The sequence below is a fragment of the Anopheles coluzzii genome, chromosome 2 (genome assembly GCF_943734685.1).
Source record: "Anopheles coluzzii chromosome 2, AcolN3, whole genome shotgun sequence".
NCBI lineage: Eukaryota > Metazoa > Arthropoda > Insecta > Diptera > Culicidae > Anopheles > Anopheles coluzzii.
Window position 1 is genome coordinate 58299240 of NC_064670.1, and position 24997 is coordinate 58324236.

The 24997-nt window shown below is 32.6% G+C and overlaps 1 protein-coding gene across 10 annotated transcripts in view; it reads right to left on the minus strand.

Moving 5' to 3' along the window:
• The window catches only part of LOC120961603 (homeotic protein ultrabithorax), a 270884-nt gene that overhangs the window by 65555 nt on the left and 180332 nt on the right, over positions 1 to 24997 (minus strand). For 8 of the 10 annotated variants that reach the window (XR_007452173.1, XR_005752708.2, XR_005752706.2 and 5 more), the window contains one exon: positions 19907 to 19971. The exons of 1 other annotated variant lie outside the window; for it this stretch is intronic. The gene's annotated coding sequence lies outside the window, so the exon portion shown is untranslated. Of the gene's footprint in view, positions 1 to 2300; positions 2486 to 19906; positions 19972 to 24997 lie in introns of all 10 variants that reach the window. One more of the 10 variants, XR_007452172.1, reaches the window with a different exon arrangement.

Consider the following 24997-nt stretch of genomic DNA (forward strand, 5'->3'; position numbering starts at 1 on the left):
TGACGATGTTATAACGCGCTGTTTTAGTGTACAGTGAACCCTCTCTTATTTGAGAGGCGATGGGACTGTCGAATAAGAGGGGTTTTCAAATTAGAGAGGTTGAAAGTGAATGAAAGGTCCATACAAACAAGAAAGAGAAAGAACATTTAGTATGCAGCCTTAACTTAACTGCTATAGGAAACTGTGCATATGATTGCCAATTTGAGCATACATCATTCAATAACCATGGCAACACCATACACAAATAAGAGGGACACAGATTTCAGAGGTTTTCCAAATTAGAGGAACAAAAATGTACTGGAAATCAAGGGACTTTGCAAAATGTTCAAATAAGAGAGGTTTTTCAAATTAGAGAGGTGTCAAATAAGAGAGGATTCACTGTATTTGAGAAAGTTAGTTTCGAGTGTCTTGTCATTTTTTGTACGTTCTGAGTTGCTGGGTATGTCAGACATGCGGCATTAAAAAACGAAAGAAAAAACATCTACATGTAGTGGCGGCCGCTGTCACTTTTGTACACGTTTTGCCTATGTTTTCTTGTCATTTCAGTTTTCAGTTTTTGAACAGTTTTGTTTCTTAAGTCGGACTCATGCTCATCGAAAAAAAAAGACAGTCTCTATAGCACACTTGCTACGATATTTTATAAAATTGATTAGCTTGCTAAAATTTGCTAATATAGTTCTAAAATCTTTTGTAAAAAGTCATTAGAGGTAAATTGACTATGTTGAGTGGTCATGTCCGTATTAAATTAAAATAATGTAACCATTTCAACTGCCTCATTACAGAGCTTTACTCTATGCTTTATAGTGTTTTAAAAATGAGCCACTTTTTCAAACTCAATCGAAGAGGAACGGTGATAGTAGTTGCCTAGATACAATGATTACTTTAATATATTTCATGATTGACAAATTCAGTATTGCGTACAATATGGTAAAATATTGTCATTTTTGACATCCACTTCGATAGAGTCTAGAAAAGTGACTTAGTTACTAGTTTAATTTATCATTAGGTCTCGTATCAAAATGTTTCTGAAATACACTTGTTCTCACTATCCTTCGATTGATATAGCTATGGATCGCAAACCATGAGAATCGATCGCACCCCACTATGTTCAAATCAAAATAGTTCAAACAGTTCATGTAATAATAAAGGGTAACCGCAGGACTCCACACAGCATAACACGGAGCGCAACATAACAACTGACAGCTGCTAAACGCTTCATAAAACGCGCATAAACCATGTTTTGAATATCCTTAGTAGGCCGTTCATTTTTCGTTGAAAAGCTACCAACCTACTGCGATGACCGATGGTTAATGAAACGCTTAACCTCCTTTCCCAAGCGTTTTCTCAAGCGTTTGGCAGCTGTCAGTTGTTATGTTGCGCTCCGTGTTATGCTGTGTGGAGTCCTGGCGTAAAGTGTTAATATGTGTTTTAAGCATCATTTATTTGTAAAGTGTTCGAATCAGTAATCAGTGGAATAGTCAGTATAATGAAATCGAATCAGTTTCACCAACATAATACAGCCATGAATGACTTTCATACGAAGAAAGCAAAAACTGAAGCCGCTCGTGTCGCCTTATTGCCAAATGCGCTCTTGTTCTTCCCTGAGCCATAGTTAATGCTAGTCTTGGCCGCAAGCATCTTGGTCAGAAAATAGTTGAACTATGGCTACGATTCTTCATTTAAACAAATTCAAACAGACCACCCTGATTTGTGCTCCACTTCGTATCGCGCTGAAACAGTAGCTGGCTTCGGTATAGCTTCCAGGTGATATGAAGGATTGTCAGGTGTGTGTCCAAGCACGGTGTCATCAGAAAGGTGTACGAAAGTATTTTTTTAGGATTAGCCTCATCCATTGTGCGATTAATTGAGCGTGGATATCAATACAACCAGTGATAGAAAACGGATATTTTAAAATGTTAATTTTACGTATTTAATGGTGATTACATACTTATATTGGTGCAGTGAACTTATTAATACTTGATTTCAGTTAAAACAATATCACAAAGTAATTTTTGATGTAAATATCCACGAGTTTTAGCTTACAGCCACAATTGGTACAGCTATGGCGAATTGCTAGGAACACTATAGCCATAATTGGTAACTTGAGATACAATTTTTAATCGAAATTTTCTATTGTTTCGCTAAACATTGAGTCAAAATATAAAAAAAAACTCTCGTGTTCTACACATTGTAAGCTACAAGTAAACATGAAGAAGTTTGAAATTTTACTCAATACTTATTTTTACAGGCGTAAAATCGGTATCTTGATGACATATTACAGCCATAATTGGTACACTTACCCTAAGCTTGGTTTCCACCCCGTGTGGACCGAATATCGAATACAAATTTTACCAACACTTTATTCGGTAGATACATTTGATAGAGAAGATTAGTCAACCATTGTACAACAACCAAAGTGAGCTGATATATCTGGTGGGCTTATCCAGTGCAATTTGACGTCTAAAAACGAAAATAAGAAGAAAACCTGCTTTGACAGTGAAATCCATAACAAACTGGGTGCTTTGATGATTGTTCAATACACTTTTTTTAAGCCTATCCTAAGTTTTCAAAATTTTACACGATATTTGAGATCAATCGATCAGTCTGTTGAATGAAACAAAATGATGTATTCAAGGACACTCTGATAAGTTCCATACTTTAAGTATGATACCGTATTTGGTTCGAATGTTACACTGCTCCTTGCTTGCTGACTGAACGGATTCAATAAATGTTGCCAATATATCACATTTTGTTGCCAATATATCACAGCATTTTTCAAATCATCGTTTTAATCCAAGAACTAGCCGTCACGTAAGTTTTGGTTTCTTTCTTCGTGCTACGCAAAGTGAGTGTATATATCAGGTGGATTTATAGTGTTCTTCCTCATCAATACATCGACACGCAATTAGACGGTTTGTTCCATAACAAAATCTAGTATGCTTTGAAGTTTAAACAGTATCTCGCAGAGCAAATCTGTCGATAAATTTGGAATTCTGCATATTTGGTTGGATATCTTGAAAAATATGCTAAAAAATGATGTGAAACTTTGTATATGAATAACAAATGAGCATATCTCTATTTAAAAATATATTCTGTGACTATTTTCAATGCGTTTTTGTATAATTTAAGGTTTTTATTTACCCTGCCAAAAAGGTACACTGCCGAAAACGGTCACAGTTACCCTACACGTTTGTATCGCAATTCACTGCGGCCACGGCAAAAGCCGGATTCCTTGAAGCCGTTCCTTGAAGCACTGAGTCGAGAAGTCGAAGTCGAAGCAGTCCGAGACCGTATTGAAGACAGCCGACATGCGGAACATAGGGTCAGACCGACCAGCGCTGGAACGGGGTAGAGCGAGCAGTAGAGTTTCTCTAGACCTAAGTGTTCGGGATGGTGCATAGATGTCGACTCGATGCAACAAAGGCGTTGAGTCGATAGAGCTATTAAGCAAACCAGCGATGAAAGAGCACTGTGCATTGCGTCTTTTAACCGAAAGAGGTTCAAGGCCTAGAAGGCGGCACCGCGCAGCTTACGGAGGAAGATTATTGCGATCCTGCCAGGGAAGTAGGCGTAGGGCATATCGCGTGAGTTTAAGTTGAATCGCCTCAAGTCGAGCAATTGAAGAAGCAGTAGTTGGGCTTCAGACTATGCACGAATATTCCAGAGCCGAAGGAACGATACTATTGTAGACAGCTTTGATGCACATGGGGTTGCGGAACTCATTATTTGTCCGGATAACCACGCCAAGTAGTTGGTTTCCTCTGGCTACAACGAATGCATATATGCTGAATCGAGCGAGTGAGGAGCAAAGTTTAATCTAGAAAAGACGGAGGCCATTGGCATTGGACTGATCACCATTGCTAATCGTATAGTAATCCCATGGCTACGAACAGAAGAATGATTGTGTTTCTTGGAAATCTCGTTCTCTAACAATATATGGGTCACAATGACACACAACATCATCATCGCAAAATTCCGGCAGCTAGTATGGATGCTTCGAGTGAGATGCCTGAATATATACCAGAAAGTATAACTTCTCAACATCTATCTTCTTCCGAAACTTGGTTTGTGGCTTCTGTATGCAGTGCCCGCGAGGCAGACATAGATATCATATCCAGAGCCTTGAGAGCATTTCTATGGAATGGTACTGGAGGATTTCGCATTCCACTCGAACAGTTGGCTCTCCTGAGCAATCGTGGAGTTCTAAATCTAGATCTTCCTTCGACTAAAGTAAAATCTCTTTCAAGCCGTTATGTTATCCAATAGAGGTCTCTACGAGTCGGACAACATATCATACGTCTAACAACATATATCATTTCAGTAAAATCCATCTACGTAACACACATCAAAAGACCTGATACAAAAATGGTAATCGAGCAACCGATGTTAAACTGGAGGAAGATTTGGTATAATATTGACAGTTGTCAACCGACAGTTTATTAAAAACTGGAGGTCCTAACCGCAGGACTCCACACAGCATAACACGCAGCGCAACATAACAACTGACAGCTGCCAAACGCTTCCCAACACGCTTAGGAAAGGAGGTAAAGCGTTTCATTAACTGTCGGTCATCGCAGTAGGTTGGTAGCTTTTCAACGAGAAATGAGCGGCCTACTAAGGATATTCAAAAAATGGTACCGGTAATAAAGCGTTTTCTGAAGCGTTTGGCAGCTGTCAGTTGTTATGTTATGCTCCGTGTTATGCTGTGTGGAGTCCTACGGTAAGAGCTTCCACGAATGTAGGCCTTTCTGAAGTGTCAAGCGACAAGTTGTATAACAAATTTAACATCATATATAGATTGAAAAGCCAATTTACTTGTGAGTGATGGTGGATTCCTTTTCTCGAGTCCCCCTCAAGAACTTGGGGTGGCACACGGCCGCTTAGTTTGCTTTGTGCCTAGTCAGTTATTGCGTTTATCAAGTACTGCGTATCTCGGACACTACCAGTATACGGGACTCTTAAAAGTGGTCAATCTGCACAAGTGCTTCCTAAAGCTGTTTAAAACTGTCTCAGTCACACTGATTTCATTACAAAAGGTCTGAACGTATGATCAGGAAACCCCACATGATCTAAAGCAAATGAAATCCATTTTTATAGATATGACTGCTGATTTGTATTGGATTTAATTGATTGGAAATAATGGAAATTTTCAAACGCTTACTGTATTTAAAATGTTACTTAGTAGAGGAATTTTGCAAGCGAACTGTAGAGCTGTGTAATTTACTTTTTTTGCTAATTTCCACTGTATGCTAGTACGACTCCACAAAACAGTTGAAGGATTGCTAGATTCATATTTAATTCTACGCAATTGGGTTGTTTGATGAAAAAAAAAATATAACGTTAAACGTTCAAAACGGCGAAATTATAACAATAAATAACAAATAACAAGTTAGAGAAACAAACCAAAACGATTAAATGTCCAGTATTGGACCTTTTGACCATTTGACATGATTTTTGTTCAAATGTTATTTTATGTGCTAGTCTATAGGGTACTACCAGAAATACGAGGCACAATCATGAAATAACAACATAATACACTCGTTCCATAACATATCGCGCCAGTAGGGATTGCCTACATGATGGATCCATGATGGTTGTTGAGTAAAATTTGTGTGGCACTATAATATAATTAGAGCCAATTGATTCCAATCTTGTCCAATTTTCCGATGAGAGGTAGTCAATTTGAATTGCTTGATTCATGCTCATTCAAAATTCAGCATTCTAGCTCAAACAAACAAAGATATCATTTTCAGTTTTCAGAAATCACATTGTCTTGGTATGTATGAACTGGCACAGCAAGAGTCCAACCTTTTACAATGTAAACTCTCAAATTTGTTTGTCGAATCTTGTTTAAAAATCACCAAGATTCGCACAATTCAGATCTCGACTATGTTCTTGGTTAAACCTTTTTAATCGAAAATATTGGCTAATACTAGCAAATGACAGATTACGTGTTTATCCAAAATTTCGGTTTGGGAAAATTCAGATATCAGTAAAACGGAAGATTGTCGCATAGTGATAATACTTGTTTTTTTATAGCCTAAAACTGTTGCATCGATTTGATAGCATGTTAAAATAACACACATCGTCCGGTAACATCGATTTATGTTGGATAGAAACATTTATTTTTAACTACATCACATAAGAAGCTTCCACCGCTGCAGCTCTTAGCTCAAGTTGTTTTCGCAAACATTACATATTCATCACAAGCTGTAATGGAAAATATGAACAAATAAGCAAATGTTACGAAAAAAATCGTAATGTCTTACATTATCTTGTTCCTTAATATGGAATATTTCCTTAATTAATACCACAATTAGACCAAACTTAGTTTTCCTTGCACGATGTAAACAAAATGACGGATGACAGATGACCGATCTTGGCAAACGCAATAATTAAACAGAGATCTCGGTCATTTTGACATTTGTGATCGGTGACAGCAATGTTAAAGTACGAACTTTTACAAAAAAAAAATCATTTTGCCGTGATTCAGCTAAAGATAACTGTAGTTTCGGTTATTCGTAAAGTTCATTGTAGGCAATCGTAAAATTTTAATTGAGGTATCAGTAAAGTGGGATATAACTGATTGATTTTGGCAATATTTTTACACAGTCTTTTGAAATATTTTTTTAGTGTGTTTGAAATGCCTACTCGTAAATAACTGCTCCTCATTCTAGTTTTTTTATTTGAATTAAAATATAGCCTCTTGTCTTAATTAATCCTTCAAGGATTAATTTCCTGCCAACTATGTCCTTCAAGGATTAGTGGACCAATTATGGCTATATTATGTAATCAAGGTACGGATTTGACTCCTGCAAAAATAAGTATTAAGTAAAACTTAAACATTCTACAGGTTTTCTTGAAACCTCAGATGTGTAGAACACGAGAATAAGTGTTTATCTTAATAGTATAAAATTTCGATTAACAATTACATCTAAAGGTACTAATTATGACTATAGTGTTCCTAGCAATTCGCCAAAGCTGTACCAATATTTGCTGTAGGCAAAAACTCGACGATATTTACACCAAAAATCTTTTTGTGACGTTGTTTTAACTGGAATAAAGTTATAATACGCTCATTGCACCAAAAAGTATAAAACACCATGAAACAAAAAATAATAATAATTTCTAATCTCCGTTTTCTATCACTGATTGTATTGATAGTCACAACGGGCATAATTGATTATTACTCGCATTAATTCCACAATTGATGGGTCTAATACTTTTCTTTTTTACTTTATTTTACTTAAAATTTTACTTTCCTATTTCACTGATAACACCGTGTCCGGACATACATCATATCTCCTGACAATCTTTCACATCACCTGTAAACTATACCGAAGCCAGCTAAAGGCTCAGTACGAGACGCATCAGAGTGGTCTGTTTGAATTGGTTTAGCCATTGCCCAACCATCTTGAAGATACTTCTGTCCAAGACTTGCCCAAACTATCGATCAGGGAAGAACGAGAGCGTACTTGGAAATAGGGCAACACGAGCGTCGTACAGATTACCGGTTTTCCGTATGAAAGGTATTCAAAACTACGTTATTTTGATAAAACTTCGATTGGATTCTATAACACTTTTAAGTAAATGATACTTAAAATACATATTCACTCTTTAGTTTGCGAAAATAACAATGAAAATCCCGATTTGTTCACTTTTACACTACGCACCATGACCAAATCGTCAGTTGTAGACAAAGTATCCAAGATATACTGCGAAATTTGATACACCGTTGGTTAATGGTACCAATTATTGTCTTACGGAAAAAGGGACATTTTTGATGAAATAATGGTAAATTTAGGAAATGATGAAGTTGTTAAATAATTAACACTTTGCAAGAAAGTGCCGATTTTGAGATAAAACTATGGTTAGATGCTTGAAAATCGCTTATATCCTACAGTGCTGCTCATAGCAAAATGGTAAAAGATGCCAAACATCTTGGCAAAATATGTTGGGTGAAAAAAGGGTGATATTTTACAAACCGAAGTATGTAGCATGGAACTAATGATGCACAAATGTGTTAAAATGATCATATCATATAAAAAATCCATCTGTGGTTGTCAGTAAATTGATTGTTTTAGAGCGAAAATATTGTTCGTAGTAGCCATAATTGGTGCTATAGCCACTTACCACTTACACGCTATAGGTATACTTACCCTACAATATTTATAAAATAGCAAAAGCAAGTTATGAGGTTTGAGTTCTTACAGTAAAATATTTCTTTGTGATACTAGCATGTAATGTAGCTGTGTTTAAATGTATATTCGATATTGATATTACTCTCTGTTTATTGCAATATCAATATTTGTATTGCTTTTTGCCAAGAATGCTCCAAGAAATTCATTAAAAGTTAGACAACAGTAAGTCCACAACTTCAAGAAAGTAACATGCTTCGTTTAAATACTCTATTTTCTACCACTGAGATTGTGCTAACTAAGCATAATCAACCACTCAATTTATCGCTTCCTTTTTGAGTTTCTCTTTGCTATTGTGAAGTCATACACATACACGGTGTGCACGATAAATTTGACTCTTACGGTTTGTCTCATAATAACTGATTCCTTGGCATATCAACACAAGCAAAACGTCAACTGAAAGCTAACGTTGTATACTAACAAGTGATTTTTTTTCTTCCAATTTCATGTAATATGTTTAACCGGCTTGTTTTGTGGAAACGGATTACATGCATCATGATGATACGCGCCGGAAAGCAGCACCGGGACATCATTGAGTGTGCTATGTCTTCCCTGTGCTAATACCACGAAAATGATTCGTAATGAAAAAGAAAAGTGCATTGGAGGTTTTGTGGAAGATTTAAAAAGAATAATGCCCATCTGACGATCGGAATGTGCTCGTATCGACATTTTCCTCGCCAATCTGCAGGAAAAGTGCTGCAAAATGTGTGCGAATAAATTGCGTTTTAGCCAAATGGGACGTGATTTCACCGTATTTTTACAATTAGGGCCTTAAGCTCTATTCAGATAGCTACCGAAAGCTTATGCAATCTGTATTATAGCCATAGATTAGAAAAGAAACCAAGTAAAGTCGTATGTGGCAGTAGGACACGAAACTTTACTACGCGGCTGCCAAATGCTAAACTACTACGAGATCACATTTGATCTTCCAAATTACCAGATCTTTTGTCTATTCTGTTTTTGGCGAAGTTAAAGTTAAAAGATCGTTCAGCAACAATAACGCGCAATTATGCACAAACAATAAATCCGTGTAAACGGCTCTTTCCAAGTACGCTGTTGTAAGGGCTTGCTCCAAGTTTCGGGGACAGATAGAGGCTGTAATCGATGCCGAGGGTGGATGTTTTGATCAATTTCTGTAGCCAGCATAGTAAACTACTCTTTCTACTATAAATACAAATTCTGAAATGATAGATTTTCTTAAAAAAAGTGTTTCTTTTTCCGTCGGTAACTGTCTAATTTATCGTGCACACCGTGTACAACGACAACATGTTCGCGAAGTTTTTGGAGAACCGTTGACAAAGTCGAGTTACTTTTAAACTATGAATGGTTATTAACGAATGGAATAATGCTTCTATCGCATCATCTGAACAACAAGGCGACGCTTATTCGCATAAGGAGGTCATAACAAAAAAAAAAAAACACTTTTTTGATGATGTTGTGATTATTTATACATACATTTCAAAATATGCCCGTATAATCAAAAAATTTGAACTGGTTTCCAATATATGTATTAAAAAGTGTAATTGCAAAAATATCAATGATATACCCATTTTGTTTATTTGGGCCAAAAGGACAGTAAACATCATACAATTAACAAGCAGCCGTAATTGAAACATAGACCTTAGTTTTTATGCACCGGATATAGTGTTACGAAAATGTACACATTTTCGGTGCAAAATGTGTAATTTTTAGCATTAAGTAGATATATCCCTAAAATTAGTTTTTTTACCGGATAAAATTGAACTTCATTCTTCAAAACCCTTCAGTATTTCAAGAGCTGTTTACAAGTGTTGAACTAAATGGTTAGAAGAGTCAATAATATTTTTCTGTTGAAATATTTTTAGCCGGTCTCATGGTACAGTTGTCAATTCGTACGACTTAACAACATGGCCGTCATGGGTTCAAGCCCCAAATAGGCCGTGCCACCATACGTAGGACTGTCTATCCTGCTATGGGGGGTAATCCAAAAGTCATTGAAAGCCAACCACACTAGTGGTACAGGCAGGCCTTGACGGACAACGGTTGATGAGCCAAAAATAAGAAGAAGAAGAAATATTTTAAACAGCTACGTTTTTTATTAAACAAAAATGGGCAGCATGAAACACATGATAAGAAAATGTTATAAAATGTTTTTATTTAATTTGAGTAAGGAATCAGACGTTTTAAAAATCAATTCATTGTTCTGTAAATAAAAAAACTGTTATGACAATGAAAGTAATGATATAAGAATGGACAATTTTAAAATTTTGAAGAAAACTTTTAAATGTAAGACATGTTGTTTTCTTTAATTTAAAAGTAAAAAATGAACTGATTACACTTTTTTGTATTTGAAGGTAATACTTAATGCTCATTTAATTGATCAATGAATAAAGTTACTGCAAAACCTTTATAAAAGGTATTATGACCTTTCTAATTATTTCGCTTTTTTGGAAACTGGGCATGTTGGTTAGATTTTTTTCAGATACCTCGTATCAATTGAAAATTGAAGGCCATGATAGAATGAAGTGATTTATATCATGTAAGAAATTGATTAGTTATGTTTAAAAAAGTAGTAGAAATTTTTGAATAACAGCACCATATCTACATGTATTTCAAAATTACATTGTAATAATCATGTAAATTGCTATTGCCCCAGTAAATAGGAACCCAGCGATGATACATAAAGTATGTAATGAATACTGTTCCATTAAAAATTTAGAAACAAATTATGTTTAAAACCTTCTACCAATGGTTCTTATTTTTCTAAAATCAAAATCTAGATTTAGAAGTGCAAAACAGAAATAAATAAAAAAAAAACCTGGATTAAATTTAATCAAAATATAATTTTAATTCGTTTAATTCATTAACAACAGCACCAATGCGGACATTCTTGCATGTTCTGTTGCATTAATTTTGAACAAAGACAATCTTTGGAAAGAAAGACAGTGAATGAAGAATGAAGGCCCAGAGCCGTCGGTGGGTTATTTTATGCTTTGTTCCATGTCACTAATGCTAGTTACGGTCGTTGGTTTTGAACAGTCGTTGTTCACAGCAAGCATTGCTAGAATCATTCACAATACAATGCAAGGAAACACCCATGGTAGGAAATGAAACCTGAGGTCGAATCAGCCACAAGAAACCGCTCGTCGCAAACAGTGTGAGGCAGCCTAAGGCAGAGTGTGATCATCACTTTTATCGCACAAATGGGCAATTCTCGACTCTTTCACACTCAATAAAACAGACACTCTTCAGAAACCGTGGTTCAGTTACGTCCGCGTTCAGTAGCATGTAGACTCGCCCTGCCCCATTGGTAATCACGTTGGAAGAACAGAGACCCAAAATTAGACACAAAAATGCGCACAAACATCTAGAAATACAGTAGAAACCGATTTCACGTTCTCTTTTGCTCACCTTGTTTACTACTGCTTATGGATTCTCTTTGTCTTCGGAGGACGATTCTGTGGTAGGCCAGTCAGAAAAGGAAGCTGCACGATACGACTATCAAATGAAAACTTCCCGTGATTTTATGTCCCATTCTATCTCGCATAAAAGTGTCGTAAAACTCGTAAAACCGTGAGAGTATGACAATGCCACGAGCCTTCCTCAAACACGTTTCTAGTCGAACCGTGCACTCATACTAACAAAGCAGACGTCATAAAAATCACTATAACTGTCCCATTTATGCGTACATAAATGGAGCTATAAAAACTATGTGGGATGCTGCTGCCTCACTTTTGCAAACATGGCAGAGAGTTTCGGAGGGTTTGAATCAACTCATGACAAAATCTTTATAAATAGACGGGCATTTGTGCGCACACTCTACTTCAACCCGCAGATGGTTTCTTTTCATTCGCTCTCTTGTTTCTCTCTCTTTTTCTCTCAATGTTTCGCTTTTCAAAGGAGTAGATGCGTGAATGTTCAACACACACCTTCGATAGAATGAATAAATTACTGTGTTTACAATCATGGCTTCCTATTAAATCGACAGAAAATGGGCGGATCATTCTATTGCTTATTTGCTTTGCCATTCGTTCGCAGGGGAAAATACAGTATAATAGACCAAAATGGGACAGTTGACTGTCAGAAAGCTTAATTCAATTTTAGTATCTTATTTTTGCGTATCTTGTATTTCATCTACATTTTAAGATAATGTAGTAATAAATGATGCGATTCTAGTATTGTTACTATTAGATTTCTTTAAAAAAAATATTGTTTGTTTGTTTGTTTGTTGTTTTTTATTACGGCCTGGCCGTATTAACCCCTTTCGAGGAAGTGTATTTAACAAAAAAAACTATTCCTATAGTACAAAACTTGTACGTGATGGCTGCAGTAGTTTTACCACAAAACAACTAAGATAACAAAAAATATTAGAAATAAAATATTTATAAAATATAGACTTAGGATAAGGCTCTACAAAAACTTTTTGGATTTTAATGGTTTTTATTTCTTATGATTTCCACAGACGATTAGCCTTTGATGGCAACCAACTACACATTTTTCAGTGAATAGAAATATGTGTTAAAGTCATTTTTTCGACTATCTATGCTGTGGTTAAAGAAATTATAAATAGAAACAATTTTTGGATTAGAGCAAGAATGTATAAGAATGAATAATATTATAATATCTAAGATACAATTAAAAAGTGAACATGTGTTTTACTTAAAGCTTCGTGAAAAACTAATGTGAATACAGGTTGGAACTCAACTATTTTTTCCTTAATATTTTTTTGCACATTCAAAAATATCTCACTTCACACTTATCCCTTGTTATGGCGAGGAATGCACCCTTAAAACGATATTGAATATAAAATAGTTGAGCTTGACATGGTGCTTAGCATAAATGCAAATATATTTTTTGACCTGCCTATGCATGAAAAGAAATACCATAATACCTTCATTAGCAAATATGTACAAATATTGCAATATATATTCATAAATAAATAAATAGATATATATTTATAAAGATACATATATATATATTAATATATATATATATATATATATATATATATATATATATATATATATATATATATATATATATATATATATATATATATATATATATATATATATATATATATATATATATATATATATATATATATATATATATATATATATATATATATATATATATATATATATATATATATATATATATATATATATATATATATATATATATATATATATATATATATATAAATATTTACATATATAAATATATATATATTTATATATATATATATATATATATATATATATATATATATATATATATATATATATATATATATTTATATATATATATATATATATATATATATATATATATATATATATATATATATATATATATATATATATATATATATATATATATATATATATATATATATATATATGTATATATATATATATATATATATATTATTTATATTTCTATTTATATTTCTCATGTAGGTATTTTATAAAAACAAAGCATTTTTTAATGAGACTTCTCATACCTAACCTGTTTATAGTATATAAATAAAACATGGAAAACAAAGACAAGTTACACGTCAGCATTTTTTCCCGTTCAAAATCTATTCCTTTTTTCAAAATTTTTAAATGCGTGCCCTGAGCTGATTAACGATTCTTTAGTTAAATTATGACCTTTCCGATAGGCAAAGCTTTGCCTAGTAATGGATTGTAGGTTTATTTATTTCTTCTTCGTAAAGCATCACAGCATATCGAACAAGATATTCCATGACATTAGAGGCATTGGTTTCACAAAGCCAACCTATCATCCAAAGATACTTCATTATAGAGTGTACACCGCCGTGCTAAGAGAAACTTCCAGAACGCAGGAACAAAAAGCGGTGTATCTATAAAGTAGGATAGCTTGGTGACATGAATTTCATGTTTTTTATGTGTCTCCTGTTTAAAATATGTTAAGCATAAGTAGACTATAAAACTGGGTGAACTCAAAAACATGCAGGAAACTAGATACATTTTCATGATTTATAATCGCTTCATCAATGAATTGAATCGTTGAGAAAAATACCAAATAGGGTAAATGTACCTATAGTGGTGGTAGTACCAATAGTGGTGGTATTGCACTAAAATGCGGTTCATACGGCAAATTACAAGTAATTATGTTATTTACGTTAGTGTGAAATGTTCTTTAGCCTTTTACAAAGGGTTTAAAAGTTAAATGGGGCCAATCCGTTGTTTAGTGACCGAAAAATCCATTATTTTGTGAAATGTGTCAACATTTTTCCAAAATCCTTAGGATTTCATAACGAAACTCATTTTTCTGTTTACGTTCTAAATGACTACATAACCACGCAATCACAAGTTTTACAACATAATTGTTATGAAATGTTATTGTTTTACTAAAATTATTTGCCTTTTGACCATATTTATGCATTTTTAAGTGTTTTTTACCATAGTGCCATTATAGGTACACAAAACAGGCATGTTCCTATAGTGGTTATAGTTATAAAATCAATAAAAACAGGTCGTTTTAGATTTTTTTGAGGAAATTTTTGACATGTCGTACTGTTTTCACTAAAATAAGCAAAAGAAATAAGTTTTGTGTAGGTAATTTACCAAAAACAGGCCAAAATTCGCTTATATGGTTGAAAGAAAAATTGACTTCAAATCAAGCACACTCTTCCGGGTGTAGGTTGACAACAGGTGTGATGCAGTACTTTAGTGAATAGTTTCATTAATCAAATTTATACATTTTGTTACGATCAAATTACGCAAGAAACCAATATTATGGCAGTAATCCTTGCTATTCATACCAAAACAGCTTCGAAACTAAGTTTCATTGATATTATACACCGTTTTTGATGCATCTTTGTTTACCACCACTATAGGAACACAATACGACGACTATAGGAACCATACCTCCATTATAGGTACAACGAAGCAGTCACAAAAATATGTAGTTTTTACGTAAATTTGATGTATTTCATGATAAAAATGATTGTGATTGCGTAGATAAAACATATTCCAATTGGTTTGTGTTAAAATATTCAGAAATTGTCCTTGCTGACACTTTAAATCCATTAAAACACATCGGCACCACTACAAATTGCACCACTATTGGTACATTTACCCTATTTGAGTTGATTTTCTTACTAGTAACACTTTGATAACATTATACTTTTTCTAAAACAAATGAGGCACGAGCAGTTCTGAATAAAAACTTCTTCGATTTGTTATAATACACTCAACCATACAGATTTTCAATGTCTAGTTGGACAATTGTGTAATAGTTATCGATAGTTTAGATTATATAAGCCCTCGAGGATAAAAACTCAACAACATTTACAGTGTTGACTAACATAAATAAATCAAATGGTACAAAACACTTTATTACTCATAGTTTGTCATGTAGTTCATGTAGATAGAATAATTTGATCAGTACAATTTACAAGCAATTCGAACCCAACGTACTCAAATATGCATATGCATTTTTAGTGGTTAAAATGCGCATTATTCACAGAAATAAACATTAACAAATAGCCAAAAATAAATGTGTATTTTAAATTAGTAACTACTTTTCGGTAATAATTCGTTAATACATTAAGCAAATCTTAATGTGACACATCCGGTTTCCGAAGCGTTTTTTTTTAAGTTGATTAAATTAATAGTTGAATACAAAAATAATTAAACTGGATACACTGGTGCTAGATCGGAAAAATATATGGCAACGACCAAATATGATCTTATTTATTTCTTTAAATAAACCACAGCAAATTCTTGATGGAAGCAATAGCCTTCAAGTTCCTAATAGGAAAACAGAACAAAAATATTACCCATGAGCGGGAATATGTGATAAAAAGCTCCCTGGTGCACAACCCTTACAAGACATTTAAATTCATGTAATTGGATTCAGGTTTGTTGTCCTAGTGGTTTAGTTACATGGCCTTCTTTGGACAAAATACATGGCTGTTACAGCACAATAAATCAAATCGCAAATTACCTACGCATTTATTAATAACTTTACTCTGGTTGCATAGTGGCACAGTTTAACAAATTTGGGGCATTACTTTCCGAGGAGTTATAATTATTCAAGTATGCCTGGTAACTTGCTGCACGAGCGATAAGAACTCAACAACCGTCAAATTCTATTAGCTTGTGATGACTTTACAGCTGCCTCTTAACAACAGCTTTGAATTCAATTAGTAATAAAATGCATATCTAATAGAATTTTTCCTTCCTAATATCTGCAAGCAACACTCATGTTCGGAATGGACTATGAGAGTAAAAGGAATTAAATCTTTTTTCATTCATAATTCGGTAGTTCATTTTTTAAATACGTACACATTCATACACAGGTACTTCCTCAATTACGGTAATTTTATTACTGTTACACAGTGATCGAGAAATACTTCTTTATGAAATTCCCGTCATGGGTTCAAATCATAAACATATAGGGCTCTTAAATGCGTATAATTGATAATCTCGATATGGATATTACAATAAATCATACATTGTTAATTCCCGTAGTATCTTCTTGGCAGACCAGATTTTTGTATAACAAAAGAAGAAATTGATTTATAAATAACAACTGAACTGAAAATAACATTAATCTTATCCATTTTCTTGTATGGGACTAGTTTTTTAACATGTTTTTTTAATTTAACATATTGTCATAGGAAAATATCCCTATTCTTTTCATTCATCTCATTCAAAGTTTTTGTTTTTTTTTTGTTTAAAGAAATCCTGTCGTGTATATTGGAACAATGTTTCAGCCCAATGAACTACTTTTTTTTAATTGTTTTGAGATTTATATAATATTATAAAAAGATTTATTGGTAGTCTGTGTAGTCTGAATTACTGATGATTATATCATTCATTGAAAAAAAAATTAAACTTGTGTGGCAAAAGAAGTAGAGAAAAAAAATTATTTGCCGCCAGTTCAATTAAACTTTTCCTGAATGAAGTAGTATTAATTGAATGTTATTTTTATACGCACAGTGTTATTGCAGTTCATTCACCGTTTGTGATACTGTTTATGCGCATAGTAGATGTTGTGTGTTGACGACATTGAAGTGAATAAACATTACATTAAAATAAATCATTGTAATTTTTGACACATTCAACAACCCACCAACCATTGCCATCAGTTTTAAATTCTTTAATTTTAAAAATAATGTGTTGGCTGTATTGATCCAGGAAAAAAGTTTTCTTTTGTTCTGATCACTTCAATAAGGCTTATCATCACATATAGCAGTCTAAAACATTTAGTTCACAGGTAAAGGTATGTATTGACGTCGAAAAGTCGATCATTATCTTAGCAAATGCTAAGCAGCTAACAGATCTTGATACCAACACATAAACTATCTTTAAAAATGCTAAATTGAGCTCATGGTAATTTTTTAGATCAGAGGTACGCAATTTAAACTTTTCCCTTTAAGAAAATTGTATATAATTGTGCAATTTGGGATCATTGTCGATCGGTACTAAAAAATGATGCTTGATTATCTAACGATAGCATCGTCAATTTTATGGATGGAAAATTGGAAGACAATTCAAAAACGATTGTTACACGTGTTTCCAAGTTCACCATATAGTCATTCTGCTGATTTAATTTAAAAAAAAACTTATCAAACATAAATATGTCATATGAATCTGTTTTCCTGTCATTGCTGCTGATTTAATTTAAAAAAAACTTATCAAACATAAATATTTCATATGAATCTGTTTTCCTGTCATTGCTCTTTGGTTAAAATGTCATAATACCCACAGCATTGCAATATCACGGCATTCACAGAACTAGTTTAATACAATTATTTATTCATGCTTTAAAATATTTTACCGTATTTTAGCATGTATGACGTCCTCAGTATGTAGGGCGGTACCGTGGTACAGTCGTCAACTCGAACGACTCAATAACATGCCCGTCATGGGTTCAAGTCTAGAATGGACCGTGCCCCCGTAGCAAGTATTGACTGGTAATGAATTAATTTTCTAAAGCCTGTTTAGGCCGGTATGCCCGCGTAGGACGTTACGCCAAATAGAAGAAGAAGAAGGCGTCCTCCGTACACAACGACCCCCTAATGATTAATTCTTCAACTAATAAAAAAGTAAGTTATTTTTGTAATACAACATTATAGCAACTTTTTTATAGTTTACGATTTATATCACAATAAAAAAACAATCTCTATTTACCCTCGCTTCTGTTTTCAAATGCATTATAATTTTCAACGCATTTATGTCATCGTAATCATTAAATTACACTATGGGTCGCAAACAAATCGCGGTCATAAGTCATTTTTGTAGTATATCCGATATATATCATATCGAATCTTGTCTAAAATGGTTAATTTATTGGTAAAACATGATTTTAAGCGTTGAAAATCCAGATGGCGCCACTGTATACCAATTTTACAGGGTTTTTCAAATATTAAAATATTTTTTCACACAATGTACAATATACGGCTCAATAACAAGGCCGAACAGAGAATCATAGTGTCATATTTAACCAAAGTCTTTCTAACGAGTGAAAAACCTATTTCCCTTTGCTGTACATCGCCACAGAAACATACTTCAATCGATGAATACAATCGTCATCAACATACTTTTTTATTTGAGAATCATTGTATTGGTTTTAATAATGAAACGTTTAAAATTACCAACACAAAATTAAAAAATATATATATAAATCAAGTATTAAAAAATAAATAGATATCATCAATATTCCAAGTGCCCATAGCACCCTACAATAGGCAATTCATTATTTAAATAGAAGTATAATTAAATATTAAATAAAAGTAAATTATTTAAAGTTTTTTTTTAATATCATTTAAAGTTAAAAGTAAAAAAAAATGATTAGGCAACTACTTTATCTCGGTCGGCATTATTAAAGAAAACAAAATATTAGGAGTAATTTGTTTTATCCTATTGTCAATTTTATATGGTTTAAAGTTAACGCAACGTTTTCAATTCCTCTTATTGCCGCCTTTAAGCCGTATACTTAATTTGATATATCTTCGTCAATAACGCTGAAACCTCCCGCGTTCGATACAAAAAATGGATCACAGTTTCTGGATATTTTTAATTGTTTTATTGTTTATTTCTCGTTCAATGGATAACAGTTATCTGCGTGAATGTTCTTAAGTCTAATATTTGTTTAAAATAAGTAGAAAGATCAACTTAATAACTCGTTTCGAAGGCGGTTTTTAAAGGATTGCACTGAGGTTCCAAAATCAAACATATGACGAACTTCATTAACTTCATATGTTGTTATAAAATAATAGGTACGTACAAAATATTGCAGCTTTTCAAAAAATACAAAAATCCCGAACACTCCGCCATGCCAAGTAGTGGAATTTGGGGCAGTGTGCGATAGGGACAAGAGTGCCACCAAGATTTTTTCCATAGAAACTTTGGTAAAATGACCAATTGTGTATAGAGTTGGCTGCGTTCCAATGACTAGGTATACTGTGCCGAATTTCATATAGATCAATCGATCTTCCCCATTGTTTTGAACTGATTTAAGTTGAGTTTCAAAATTGAGCAGAATATTATAGTTTTTTAATCAAACCAAATAAGCTTTCAAAAATCATGGGAACAATCAACCGAGAAAATATTTACATCACCGTAAAGCTGAGAAAAGTGAAATTTGTGGGGTTGGTTGAAAAAAACTCTCCTTTTGTCACTGAAAAATTCAATTTAAAAAAAAAGTTACATCTTTTGGGGCTCTCTTGCCCTCTATTGCTCTCTTACCTCTATTTGGGGCAAGTATGCCACCATCTTCCTGTGGTATAGTCCACTATTATGTAAGGATTCCGCTATGGAAAAACAGACAAGCAAAAAAACATATTCAGATACAGTTTGTGATGAAAAAGGGTTCATTGGTGACTCAAGACATGTAGGAGTACATATTCTAGTGCCACAAACGTAACAATTTCCAATGATCTAAAAAATACGTTCATTTTAACCAGGTGGCCGTCTTGCCCCATATGGGTGGCACTCTTGCCCCATAGCACAAAACAACGTCTTTTTTTACCCTTTTTAAAACGCTTCAAAAACAGTTTTGTTTGCACTTTTTTCAAGCGAAACTCATTTATGAGTGAGGAAAAAGATGTAAAATGGTTATAAGATTTAAATCGGCTTTTGACAAATACGTTCAATGAGTTATAACATGAAATGCTTAAGGTGGCACACTGGCCCCAAATTCCGCTACAGGGCGAGCGGTAGTGTTCTTTGTGCGGTAGTGCAGGTGAACGATTTTTATAGGGCGCATCTTGCAACGGCGCACTCCAAACATGTTTGAATGCATTTTTTTACATTTGATGTTAAATTATGAACCTAAATTTGTCACAGCATGTTAACCACAAGTACAATGAGGTTTGGACAAAAATTGAAGATACGCAAAAGTAAACATTATTTAATTTATTACCAAAGTTGAAAATATTTTTTTGGGTACATTTTTTTATTTTGTAATAAATTTAAGCATCAAAATAAGAATGGAATATTTATGTTTTATTTTTCATTAAAAAGAAATAAAATTTTCTTTTTAACAATATATCATTCATGCACCTACTACAAATATTCACACCTAAACTCATTTTGTGAAAATAGGACAAAAGATGGGGGTAAAAGCGAAGTTTGGAAAGAATTATCAACTTTGACCAGTCATAACTTCTAAAGTTGAAATGATAGAGTTATAATAATACAGATTTTTTTAATTTACTATTTACCTTTGTAATAAATAAATGCGATATTTTTTTCATCCGAAAATATATTTTTTTGAGACTTCCAACCACCCTTGTCCCACTTTGCATTATACTAAAATACGGTACATAGCTTTTTGATTTTGATTTGGACTCTTAATTAACTCACCGCAACGATTCTTATTTATTTGACGATAGTTATACGACTGTCTTCATAATAAAAAATCATAAAAATAATTAATTTTCCAGTTTCAATGTATTTGCACTGAGTCATAGCACACGACAAACAACAAAAATATATTCCTTCTGCATAGAAATTCTCCAGAGGGTAATAAAAAAGCGATAAGAAAGCCGTATAGAAATGTCCTTCAAAATAAAAAAAAAACCTATAACCCTTCAAAGAATAATAATATGTACATACTGCAAGGTTCAACCTACGGGTGGGACGGTTCAAGTTATTTTCTTTACCTATTACTTCGTTTGTAATTTACCATACACTTCGCGTAAAGATGTTATTGGGTAGCTGTAAATCTTGGCTGACGCTTTTCTGTAGATGTGTGCTACAGGTTTTGCCATTTTTTATGAATTTTTTGTCTCTTCACAAAAAGCGCTCACAATAAAATACCAAACATGATGAACATAAATCCAAGGACATCGCACAGTTCATCCATTGTTACCCAAAAATTGCAAAAAAAAAACATTAAAGGATATAGACAACAAAGAGCAAACGAAGCTAACCAAAAAGAAAAGATCAAATAGTTATAAGTTTTGCCTGCTTATGGAACCCTTCTCTTATAGCCATTTATCTTAGACAGAAGCAGCCACAGTTTTGTTATGTATACCCTTCAATGCTACTAAAAAAATGTTAAGGTATTTGTACAATAAGATTTTCGACAGGATTGACTCAATGGTTAGTCATAAATCATCGGATTATAACTTACAATTCTTGATTTTCAACCATTATTTATTTGCTGAAAAGAGTTTTTTAAAATTGAGTGAACTATTTTCACTACCACAATATTCACTGTGACAGCAGTACAAAGCCGATCATGGTACAAAAATTAATCTGACTGTTGAACGTTGATTTTAGCGTCAAATAGTATAAAATGTTATATTATTTCAGTTTTTATTAATATTACGTTTAACTTATGTATTATTCAGGATTTGACAAGTCAGAATCAAATGTCAGCAAAACTATTTCAGTACAATCAGCAAAACAAGGATTTTAGGGTTGTTTCATGCGATATTGATTGCGTTTACCTAAAAATAAGGATATTCTGTACAAAAAGGTACGAGCACTAGCGAATGCGTACATGAAATGCATAATAACATTGCTTTCAACCACATAATCTCAAAATCCGTGTTTGTATTTGCAAAACAATGAAAAAGGCTTTTAAAACACCTTGAGCGATTGAAAAATCATATTGTGCCTAAGAAAATAGCATCAGTGCGGTGAAACAACAACTTTTGATAGCTAAAATGAATCTTGAGCAAGGTCCATAATTTACTACATGTCGGTCCGTCCTGTGTGCTATGACAAATTTTCATTTGACAGATAGGAAGTCCTAAGTTAATTAGCAACTTAGTCCTTAACAAACCTATGAATTAAAGCCATATGGCGTATTCGTTTTAAATTTTAATATGAAAAGCTTTACAATACAGTGGAACGTCGTTCATCTAGACCAGCGATGCCAAACCGATTGGATCCCGAGGGCCAAACTTGAAATAGTAGTACGGGCCGCAACTTAGTTTTTATATCATATTATACGATACAAAAATCCTATCGTTAGCAGTTCCTTTCATTTCATATAGCAATAACAGACACGTTGTAATACTGAAAAAGCAAAATAAATTTTATTCAAGCTAAGAAATGTGTTTCTAAATGACGTTTTTAGGAGATTGTATTCATTTAAATATAGGCATCTGGTTACATTTGGATGGTTTACTAATGGTAGAATATTAAAAGTTATGTTAATATTGATGTAATTAAATTTATCAACATTTTTGAGTTAGCATTGATTGAGAACAGCATTTACGAACTTAAGAACAACTATTATGGCATCTAAAATTAGAACTATAAGCTCACCTACAGTCTAGTCCACGCGTCTGTGAACTCGTACAACTGTGCAATATGAGGATTTAAATCTCGTATTCACCGTGTCCCCCAAATAAGAATTGACTATCTGTGATGTAAAAAAATAAGCCACACTAAGTGTACCTTAACAGTGGCTTAGGCAGACGACCAACTATGATTGTTGCTACAATTCCAAATGAAGCAAACAAGCAAAAGAACAAGAGATATTTCAATACAATAAAAACTTTTAAGAGCTTGAATTGAATTTTGAATTAGAATTCATTTGAATTAGGCTCCAGACATTAAAAGTGAGTTTTAACGAACCTAAGCTGAACGAATTGTATAAAAAATAATTGCTAATTGTTAAACTGTGATATTTAAAGATATGTTGGAAAAAATATTTGTTTGCTTTGAGGGAAAACGCTGGTGGAATCACCCGCAATAAAATACTCAACTTTAAAAATTTAAGCCCAAGAGGGTGAGAGACTAGGCAAAATGGAATACAATAAATTTTACGATATCATGCATGAGGGTGATTTCATGGTTTTTGGTAAAAAACGTATACATATCTTTTCGATTAAAAGAATGTATATATATATATATATATATATATATATATATATATATATATATATATATATATATATATATATATATATATATATATATAGATATATATATATATATAGATATATATATATATATATAGATTCATATATGTATATATATGAATATGTATATGAATATATATATATATATATATATATATATATATATATATATCTATATATATATATATATATATATATATATATATATATATATATATATATATATATATATATATATATATATATATATATTATTTTTATATATATATATATATATATATATATATATATATATATATATATATATATATATATATATACATTCATATATATATTCTAAAATTCTTATCAAGAACTTATCACTGCTTATTCTCTTGGGCCGGATTCGTGGTACAGTCGTCAACTAGTAAGATTTAACAATAAGATTGGGTTTACGCCCCGAATCAACCGCGCCCACATTGACTGCCTATACTGCTATGGTTAACAAAAAGTCACTAAAAGCCAAGCCCACCAGTAGCAGCACAGTGATTGTTGTGCCAAAGAAGAAGAAGCAGACCACCAATAACAATTTAACCTTCGTATTTATAACCAAAACTGCACCTTTTCTTCTTTAACCATCTACTTGAGTAGGTGATATATATATATATATATATATATATATATATATATATATATATATATATATATATATATATATATATATATATATATATATATATATATATTTAAACATATATATTGATATATATTTTAAACAAGAAATAGCATTGGTACTAATAACAAATGTATTGTTTAAACTTATTTTATGATTCTATAACAAAAATATTCCTTTTTTAGTATAATTTATCATGTATGGCTTTGAGTAATATTAATTTAATGCACAATAAAAGTTCAACTTACATTAATAGACCGCCATGTCCTGCAGTTTATAGGGTCAAGTATTTCAAGCAACATGACTTTAGAAAAATATTTGGAGCTAGAAAACTTTTGGAATGGGATCTGTTAATATACAGGGATTTTAAGGATAATATCGACATGTTCAGCGAGTTTTAGTTTTTTAAGGCATATAAAAGACTCTTTCAGCGAGATGTAGAATTGTTTGGAAATAGGCGTTGACATATTTGACTATACTGTAGAGCTGTCAAATTCGTACTCCGTGGACTGCAGCTTAGATCATTCTCATCAGTAGATAAACAAACGGGTTTCGAAAAAATATTTCAAAAAAATCATCCAATTTGTGTATTCAAAAGTATGTGAAATGATTATTTGCTACTTTTAATAAATTTAAGAAAGAAACATTAAACGCTACGGCACAGGGAGTAAGCAAAACAAATGACAGCTCTACAGAATCGCCGAATATGTCAACGCCTATTTTCGATCTATATCTCGTTGAAAGATTCTATTATTATAACAAAACTTAAACTCGCTGAATATGAGGCTCGTATTCTTAAACTGT